This window comes from Ursus americanus, chromosome 19 (genome assembly GCF_024610735.1).
Source record: "Ursus americanus isolate L20-20 chromosome 19, mUrsAme1.1.p, whole genome shotgun sequence".
Lineage (NCBI taxonomy): Eukaryota > Metazoa > Chordata > Mammalia > Carnivora > Ursidae > Ursus > Ursus americanus.
In genome coordinates, this window is record NC_142145.1 from 8,823,788 (window position 1) to 8,831,555 (window position 7,768).

Consider the following 7,768-nt stretch of genomic DNA (forward strand, 5'->3'; position numbering starts at 1 on the left):
TAACTTAACGCTTCTAAAATAAATACATTTTAGGACAATTATAGAAGTAAATATATATTTGTACCATTTAATTTCAGTTACAATATGTTGAGCTTTCTGTTTAGGAATGGCATGAAATGGAATCCTTCTTTTGATATGTGCAGTAACTAAACTTTGTTTTTTAATATGAAGTAGCAAAAATCTCCTGAAGTTTACAGGGAAAATACACCTACGTGAGTAGAAAATACTCATAACATGTGGTTTGTCACTAAATGTTTTTTTTTTGTGTTTCTACATCTACCTCTAAGCTTTATAACTACTAATTTTCCCATACCTCATTATCCCTACATGAATGTATACTTTTGTCTCTCATACGGATGCTACCCCAATCAAGGTTCCAGGCAACAATCATGGTGGTTAAGAAATTGCCATTTGGACTCAAGTATGGTTCAGCCCTTGTATGAGTTTTCTAGGGCTCCTATAAGTAAGTACCACAGACTGGGTGGTTTAAATAACATAAAACTATTTTTTTTTTCACAGTTCTGGAGGCCAGAAGTCTGAGATCAACATGTTGGGAAGGTTGGTTCCTTCTGAGGGCCATGAAAGAAGGTCTCTTCTAGGCCTCTCGTGTAGATGGCCTTGTAGATGGCCATCTTTTCTCTATGTCTTCACATCATCATCTTCTTTCTGTCTATATCTTTGTCTAAATACTCCTCTTCTTATAAGGACGCCCATCATATTGGATTAGAAGTCATCCTAGTGACCTCATTTTAATTTAATTACCTCTGCAAAGAACTTCTCTCTGAACACTGTCATATTCTGAGGTCTTTGGGGGGGGGAGGGAGGGTTCTGATTTCAACATAGGAATTTTCTGCTAGGCTACTGTTAATGGGGTAATCTCTGAATAGTGCCTGAAACTCTTGACATTACTATGAAATTATTTTTCCATCTTGGTGGAGCAAAGTACTAATAGATTCTAACTCTTGCTCTTAAGCATGCTTGGTATGGTCTATAATCTTACTCAAAACATGACTGCACATAGGCACTGAGAGTGAATGAAATTTGCAAATGGCTTGTTTAAGTCTCCTTTGCTTAGCAATCCACTTGATTCTGGTTTTGGTTTGTATGTCTTCAGAAATGGCATGAAATGGAATCCTTCTTTTGATACACTCAGGAACTAAACTCTGTTTTTTAATATGAAGGTAGCAAAATCTCCTGAGATGCTGAGAGACGCTTTGTGCTTTTTATTCCAAATGACACAAGAGAAAATACCAATGGGATTTCACCATGGATCCCTGCTTATTTTCTCAGGAAAAGAAACAGATTATTAATACACTTTGTCACATGGTCACACAAATACAGCTGAAAGAAACTGCAATGGATGCCTTTATCAATCATCAGAGTCATGATATAGGATCTTGGCAACTTCCAGTACTGGCCAATTAGATTTACCACTATTAGTAATAGCAAAAATAATAACTAGTGTTTTTTAACATCTTTGATGTTTTAAAGTTCTTGCCATTATCATTCTTTTTGATGCCCAAATGTATCTATGTACGTATGTATGTATGTATTTTACTTTACTTTCCCAGCTTTATTGAGGTTTAATTGACAAACAAATTACAGGATATTCAAAGTGCACAATGTGATGATCTAATACATGTAAACATTGTGTCAGGATTCCCCTCATTGAGTTAATTAACACAATCATTGCATTTTTTTGTTTTTTGTTTTTGACGTTGGTGAGAACATTTAAGATCTACTCTTACCAAATTTCAATTATACGATACAGTGTTATTAACTATAGTCAACATGTTTTACATTAGATCCTCGGATTTTATTCATCTTATAGCTGAAGGTTTGTACATCTCTCTCCATTCCCTCCAGCCCACAGCCCCTGGCAATCATTTTTCTAGCTTTTGTTTCAGAGAGTTTGACTTTTTTTCTTTTTGAGATTCCACATGTAAGTGATACCACTTATATTACATTAAAATCTAAGAATTAAATATTAACGGCTTAATTTCACAACTGTAGAAACTGAGCCACTGGTTTACCTTATGTCTGTGACATTGGTTTACCTTATGTCACACAGAGTTGAGATGTGATTTAGATGTGTCTAACTCCAAAGTCCATGCCCTGCCTAGTACAACAAATTGTCTTCCAGAATCCTGTTTAATTGGGGGTCAAAAGATATGGATCTGAACGGCAATTATGTAATTATGTCCAATCCATAAATCACTGTACAAGTACAAAATATTGTAACCCACAATGTCATATAAAGTTGCTAAATGATTTTCCCAGTTTGTCATCCATCTTCTGGCTTTGCTTATGATGTTTATTGCTATGTGAAGATTTTTTATTTTTGAATTATGTAGCCATATTAGTCAAACTTTTGTCTCAGTGCTTCTGGTATTGTGGGATTGTGATATGTGTTGATTTTGATGTCAAGAAAGGGGCTTTCTGAATAGGTATGATTTAATATTTAAAATAAAATTGAAAACAACATAAATATGGGATTAAAAAAAGTAAGTAGAGCTCCCAAAGAATGTGAAAACCCAAAGAGAATTACTTACTTTCTTAGATTAGAATGATGTGGCAGAAACACTATGTGAGGGAAATGTCTTTGCAATGCTTCAGGGGGGATAAAAGGAAGTGAAAATACCATCAACTACATCCTGGAGGCATTGAGAAGTTAACTAACTGCAGAATATGTAAAAACCATAAATCACTCTACAAATGCAAAGTGTTATAACTCACAATGTCAGATGAAAGCAGTATCTTGAGATAGATTCTGCTAGTGAGTGATTCTACATGGTGTTGATTATGCATTTCCTCCAAAGGGATAGAAAATAAAGATGGAGGTTAATTGCACTCTTTCAACAGCGTGCTTTTTGCATCAATCAAATCTACCAAACAATTTAGTGGAGTGAGAGTGATGTGCACAACAGCAAAAAAAGTATTTGTTAACACCTCTTTTACCTGAATTTGCTTATCTGATCTGTTGAATGACTTCCCAGCCATACCACAATTGTTGTGCCCAGCCTGCTCACACTCTTTATTTTCCAGGTTTGGCCTTGAATGAGTTTCGATCACCTTCAAAAATCCCATCCACTTTTAGAAGATGAGAATGCCCTAATTTCAGGAATGCAAAAAAAAAAAAAAACAAAAAACAAAAACCAAAAAACCCTTTTTACACAAATTGTAAAACTGTGTGGGTTGGGGACTGGAAAATAAACAGTATCAAAATACCTGAAATACACAAGTGACTTTCCTAAGACTACAGAAGACTACTTTAAATTGAACATTTACTTAGATACAAAACTTTACTCTTTTATTTATTAAACACTTACTGAGTTTTCAGTGAATGCCAACAAGTCAGCCACGCATAGAAAATGTGAAAACTTAATAACTTAGAGTTGCAGGCTTGGTGCGGTTTATCCTGGTGTGTCTGTGAAATATGCTTGTATGTGTGTTAAAAAATCTTTTGCCATGTTATGGACAGTATTCTGGGCAGTAAACATATACAAACAGATAAGAGACTTATTAGCCTTGTCACTTGCCTTCCTAAGCCTTAATCTGATATCTGTAATGCAAGGCTATTCACAGATTGGTTTTGAGAGAGAGTTAAATTCCTTCGCCCAGTGATAGGCACATAGTAAGCATCTAATAAATGACACTATAAGAGCCATTCATTTTTTTTTTTTGGATTTTTTGTCATAATATTTTTTCTCTGTTCATATTTTTGTGTTCACTTTCTTTAGTTTTTGGGAGCAGTGATTTTGATTCTTAAGTCTTACTTTCATATATTTATGTGCATATACATACGCAAGCACACACACATATGTATATATATATGACACCTTAATCATTTCACACAGATGTAAAGATTCATTTGTTCATTCAGTATATGTTTAGTGAGCAACCACTTAGTATAAGAAAACTTTTCATATGTTACATTATTTAATTCTCTCAGGAAACCTAAGAAGTAGAGAGTAACAGTTTCATTTCACAAGTGATGAAACTGAGCTACAGGGAAGTTAATTGGTTTGCCTTATTTTACACAGAGTTGAGACTTGAATTAGTTGTCTCTAACTCCAAATCCGTGCTACCTGGTACAAATTGACTTCCAGAGTCCTCTGTTTAGGTAGGGGCCAGGTCAAAAGATATGGGTTTGAATGGCAATTATACAATTGTTCTTTTGTATCTCCCCCTAGAACTGTAGTTCCAAGAAGGCAAGAACTTTCTATGTGAACTGTATGGTGCTTAGTAACTCCTCAATCAATACTTCTTGAATGAACATTTGGAATATCAGAGGAAGCTATATATGACCCACGACTTTTTATGAAGTTGATAACAAAACCTGTAGCATAAGTAATTAAGAGAAGGTAGGGAGGTAGAGTGTTCAGAGAAGAGGATATGCAGCAGGTAGTGGGACCTGTTGGTTGGGGAGGATTGAACAGAGAGTAGAATGGGGACGACTTTCCATAATGCTTTGTGCAAAGGCAAGGAGCTAGCAAGGTAGACCAGGTAGCTTAAATGATTCCTGTATTTGGCTAGGGAAAATAGCATTAGATGGTAATCTGAAAGCCAGGTTCATAGGGCCTTGAATATGAAGCAAAGTGGGTTGACATCATCCTGTTGAAGATGGAGGGTGAAACTAAATAGGGAGTAGAGGAATTTACTGGTCTTTCAGAGCCTTTGGAGCAAAGCTTCTTTCTTTGACCTACTGCGTTTCAGTATTGTGTGTCCATATAATTTAGAAATCCTAGCTATATGTTCCAGTAATACAGATGCCCAGTACCACCTAGAAATGTACAGATAGGAAATGATGCAAGTGCCTTCATAGAAACCGGGAAAGGTAGTAGTTTCTTTACCCCATGTGGAGTTATCTTTCTGTCCAATGGGAAGGATTCCTTGTCGTTAACTTATGATGTGGTTTTTCTGAGGAAGTAGTGACTGGGAGATCAAACCACTTGTATTTTGTTGGGCAATGCATTGCCAGCAGGGCCTATGGTGGGCTACAGGGCTATTTTCACATTCACAGAGGTTACCACTGTCCTTTGCTTGCAGGAGTGTTGTGGCACTGCTTCTGCAGAAGCATAACAATGCTCCGGGGCTACTACCTGCTCTTAGCGGAAAACCAGGATGGAGAAGCATTATCTTTGTGAAGATGCAGTGGGTTACGCTGGTTGTGCTGAACACCAATTCATCTTGATCTATTGCAATATATGTTTCTTAGGGCATATGCAGTACCTCTTGGCTACAACATTCTAGGCAACTCAATGGTTACAAAATGTGCTGTTATATTTACTTAAGTAATTTGCATGTCTCTTCTATCTTAACAAAAATAAATTCCTCCCTCAACTGTATGTCTTTATCAAGCTAGATCCCCCTCCTGTCCTTCTCAGTCAAGTTTATGGAAATAAAGCATTTGTTCATTTGATAATGCACCCTTTAAGCACACAGCGGTCACCAGTCACGTGGAGCTACAGTGGCAGTATTCTCCAGAGATGGTCAGGGATCTCCCTCGGTCCCTCTCTCCTCTGTATCCAATATACAATTTTCATATTTATCTTTAGTTGACCTCCTTATAGCATTTCCTGCTTTCCCTTTTTTATTCTTTTCCCTCAGCTCTTTGCTATGACATTCTCCAGGTCTCCCCACAAGTTCGGCTACTCTTTTCCAGTCTTCGTAGGTGCTTGTTTTCTGCTTACCCCTTAAACGTTGGTATGCCTTAGGTTCCCTATCTGATTCTCTCACTCCCCATAGTCTTTCAGATTAATCCCATTTCTTTCTGTATGCTACTAATTTTCAAATTCTGATTTAGACGCTTTATTTATCTCTGAAAGTCCCAAAGACAAAGGAACACAGTATTTCCAAATTTTAGCTCATTTTCCCCCTCCATTCTAGCTAATATTCTTGTTTCCTAACTAATGGCTAATATTTTCCTTGCTGTACTACACAGATCCTGAGAATCCTTTTTAACCCTTTCAGTCTGTTTGTCCATACACCCATCCCGTCTAAATCCTACCATGAGCTCAGCTACATGGCATACTTTTCTAAGACATTTTTTACACTACACCTTGAATTATCTTCCTTTCTATTATTATCACCCAGTTTTAAAATCTTTAATGACTTCCTTTGCTTTAGGATAAGTCCCAACTGTTTAAAATTCCTTTCAATGCCCATCTTCGCACTTTTGATCTCCTTTTCTATATTCTGGCCATAATGAACTTTTAACTTCTCTGAATGTTACTCTGCTTCAAATACCTTCACCTCCCACCACAACCTGTCAGGTTTGGGTTAGGAGCCTATGGCAGACATCGTAATGTCTTCCTTCCTGAAATCTTGCTATCAACCTCCAACACCAGGCAGTTTTGGGGACTGTATCTAGCTTTAGGGGTGGACCCTGTTAGATCTAAGTGATTGTTCACCCCTTAGAGAGTGCTCCATAGGTCAGTCATTAAATACATTTATTTGGTGGTGACCAGAATTTTTTAAAAGTGAAATAGAAAATTAGAGTATATTACACATAGTTGTAAGCAGTGTTTCTTGAAAACTTTGTTGAAATCCATTTATAAGGAATGTTAATCTCATTCTTTTGGCCAGCAATATTATCTCTGCTTCCTTTAGACATTGTTCCTTTTGAATGCGTACCCCATAAATGCTGTAGCTTCCTTGTTACCAGTCAGGGCATGAACCCAAAATACAGAGGAGAACAGACTGGGAGAATCACAGAGAAAGGGAGATAGAATTATAAGATGAAGAAAGTCATGATGCTTGCCATTCCTCTGAACTTCCAGTTACATAATACAGCACATGTCCTTATTTGTCAGCCAAAATGACTTAGACTTTTTGCTTGCAGACAAAACATCTAGTTGATACAGAGCTCATCATATTCTCTTATCACCATATACTACTTCCCTTAAGGTCTTTATTATACTGTGATAACTGCTCTTCTGTTTGTCTGTGATGTCCACCAGCTACAATACAGTCTTGGCACGGAATAGGCATTCAATTAATACTTATCACACAAAAGAATGAGGATCCAGTGTGGGAAAAAAAGGAGAATAAATAAACGCACTTTATAAGGTACCTAATATTGATTAAAGTTACGGTCTGAAAGTCGGGTACACAAAGCAGTTCTAAGAGGGAGTTTATAGCTATAAATGTGTACATTAAAAAAGAAGAAAGATCTCAAATTAACAGACTAACTTTACATCTCCAGAAACTGGAAAAATAAGAACAAACTAAAATAAAAGCTACCAAAAGAAAAGGAATAACAAACATTACAGCAGAAATAAATCAAATAGAGAATAGAAAAAAATAGAGAAAAAAATCAATGAATCTTAAGAGCTGGTTTGTTGAAAAGATCAACAAAATTGAAAAACCCTTAGCTAACATACCTAATAAGAAAAGAGAGAAGACTCAACTAAAATCAGAAATGAAAGGGAGGACATTACAACAAATGTCACAGAAATAAAAAATAAATATACAAGAATGCTATTAACAATTGTACACCAACAAATTGGACAATTTAGAAGGAATAGGTACATTCCTAAAAACACACAACCTACCAAGACTTACTCATTAGTAGAAAGCTGTTGGACACATCAAAAACTAATGAGAAGATTGAATCAGTAATCAAAAACTTCCCAACAAAGAAAGTCCAGGACCACACTGGTTTCAATGGAAAAGTCTACCAAACATTTAAAGAAGAATTAGTACCAATCCTGCTGAAATTCAAAAACAAACGAACGAACCGACAGACAGAAAAACAAAAAACAAA

At 36.2% G+C, this 7,768-nt stretch overlaps 1 protein-coding gene across 3 annotated transcripts in view; it reads right to left on the reverse strand.

The window, feature by feature from the left end:
- CCDC102B (coiled-coil domain containing 102B) overlaps window positions 1-7,768 on the reverse strand; it is a 282,169-nt gene that overhangs the window by 274,009 nt on the left and 392 nt on the right. The window lies entirely within an intron of this gene.